The sequence below is a fragment of the Microtus ochrogaster genome, chromosome 4 (assembly GCF_000317375.1).
Source record: "Microtus ochrogaster isolate Prairie Vole_2 chromosome 4, MicOch1.0, whole genome shotgun sequence".
Classification (NCBI taxonomy): Eukaryota; Metazoa; Chordata; class Mammalia; order Rodentia; family Cricetidae; genus Microtus; species Microtus ochrogaster.
In genome coordinates, this window is record NC_022011.1 from 43935470 (window position 1) to 43937963 (window position 2494).

Consider the following 2494-nt stretch of genomic DNA (forward strand, 5'->3'; position numbering starts at 1 on the left):
GTGTGGGCAGAGTGTGCAGAGGTGTGGGGTGTGGGCAGAGTACACAGAACCTTCCCGCCCCAGCCTCACTAGCCGGTGAACTAGTGCACGTGAATCCTAGCTTCGTGATGATTCCCAAGACCTGACTCTGAGCTCCCATATTTACGTGACAGAAGCTGGCCACACCTCCTCAGAGCATCCTTGGTGTTGTGTCTAGAAAGCCCGACAGGACCTACTGGTCAGAGTCAGGACTCTGGTCTCCATCTACTGCAGTCTCTTCCTAAAGGCCCAGACTGTCAGCCCTGGAGCCCTAGGAGTGTCACCTGCTGTGTCACCTGCTCTGTGCCCTCTCCTGCCAGCACACTAGAGGCTGCAGATGCCTCTCTGGCATCCCACACCCACGCACACAGTGCCTAATTCTGTCGCTGTTGCTGTGTAGTTTGAGAGCATTTGGGAAAGCTCCTGTCCTCTCATTGAGTCCATCTGGGTCACCTGACTCCACGGTGGCATTGACTGAGGCCAGAGACTCACAGTATCCCACATCTATACCTGATACTCAGCTTCTAGTCTTCAGTCTCCTTCAGAATTGGCCAAAACTAGTGCCACGGGCCAGGCAAGAGCTGGATGACATATTGTCCTTCCTTTGTTTCCTTTTTAAAGGTTTATTTAATTTTATGTGTATATGTGTATTGCACCACATGCATGCAGGTGCTGTGCCCATGGAGGCCAGAAGAGGGGACACTGGACTATTCCCTTGGACCCAGAGTTATGAGCTGCTTAATATGGGTGCTGGGAATGAAACCCAGATCCTCTACTACAGTAGGAAGTTCTGCAGTTTTGGGTTTTGGGTTTGGTTTTTTGAGACAGGTCTCATGTAGCCCTGGATAGCTTTGAATTCACTATGTGGACCAGAAACTCCCCAGAGATCTGCCTGTTTCTGCCACCTGAATGCTGGGATTAAAGGCCTGTGCCACTAGCAGCAAATGCTTCTTAAGCCCTGAGCCATCTCTCCAGCCCCCACCTTTGTCTTCTTATCTACCTAGTCTCCTCAATAACCCTACACATGAGTCCTCCATCAGCAGCCACACAAGGTTCCCAGGCCATATCTGTTGTGTCAGTGCACTTGAAGGGATGGATGTCACGTAACTCCAGTTACCAAATGTATCCCACTCACAACCAAGCTGGCTGAAGGGGCTCTTCCCTCCGAAATCCCAGCAGCCCCTCCCAGGGCCTCCACATGCTTCACAACCGTCTCCTGGTGGGAACAGCCCTTAAATATGTGTAGCTGGGTATTCTGCACACTGTTAGCTTTGGCCCATGGCAGGGTCATGGGGAAATGCTCTGCCCCCGTTAGAAGCAACAACAGATTGCAAACCACTTGGCAGAGGTGATGATTCTGTACCTTCCATGTCCATGGGCCAGTTCAGTGACTGGGACACGGATCACATATTCGTGTGTGGAGGGGCAGGGACAGAGGGTAAGAGACGACAGTGAGGAACCCTGGGGCTGTGGTGGACTGGAGAGAGTGTACCAGGCTCCAGCCAGGCGGTGCTCTCCAGCCGATGAAGTACAGTGTTGCCAGATAGGCTGCATTTTCAGCTCATCCAGACTTGAGAAATTCCATGTGGTTCAAGCCCAGAGTGTCAGATAGGAAGCATCAAACAAACAAACAGTTGCTGCAGCTTGAAGAAAGGAAGGAGCCAGGCAGAGTAGATGAGTGTTCTGTAGGGCGCTGGTAGCATAGCAAGAGCCCAGAGCCTGTGGTGCTTTAGCCTCAGATGTTCAGAGAACAACACTGGGACCCATATATCAGAATCAAGTGGAAAAATTAGGCCCACAGAGCGAATTCCAGGCCAGCCTGGTCTACAGAGTGAGATCAGTACAGCAAGTACAATGTAGAGAAACCCTGTCTCTCTCTCTCTCTCTCTCTCTCTCTCTCTCTCTCTCTCTTTGTGTGTGTGTGTGTGTATATATATACATGTAGAGAGAGAGAGAAAAGTTTGCCCTCAGCCCTTTGAGATTCCTCCATTGAGAATTCTCTGTTTAGATCTGTACCCATTATTTTAATTCGATTATTTGGTTTGTTGATGTCTAGTTTCTTAAGTTCTTTATATATTTTGGAAATCAGCCCCCTGTCAGATGTGGAGTTGGTGTTTTCCCATTCTGTAGACTGCCATTTTGTCCTTTTTATGATATCCTTTGCCTTACAGAAGCTTTCCAGTCTCACAAGGTTCCATTTATTAACTATTGATCTCCGTGCCTTTGTAACTGGTATTCTGTTTAAGTAGTTGTCTCCTGTGCCAAAGCTTTCAAGACTATTCCCCACTTTCTCTTCTGTCAGGTCCGGTGTATCTGGTTTTATGTTGAGGTCTTTGATCCACTTGGACTTGAGTTTTTTGTAAGGTGATAGAAATGGATCTATTGGCTGGGCGGTGGTGGCGCATGCCTTTAATCCCAGCACTCGGGAGGCAGAGGCAGGCAGATCTCTGGGAGTTCGAGGCCAGCCTGGTCTACA

At 49.4% G+C, this 2494-nt stretch overlaps 1 protein-coding gene across 3 annotated transcripts in view; it reads left to right on the forward strand.

Moving 5' to 3' along the window:
* Garnl3 (GTPase activating Rap/RanGAP domain like 3) overlaps positions 1–2494 on the forward strand; it is a 148119-nt gene that overhangs the window by 110187 nt on the left and 35438 nt on the right. The window lies entirely within an intron of this gene.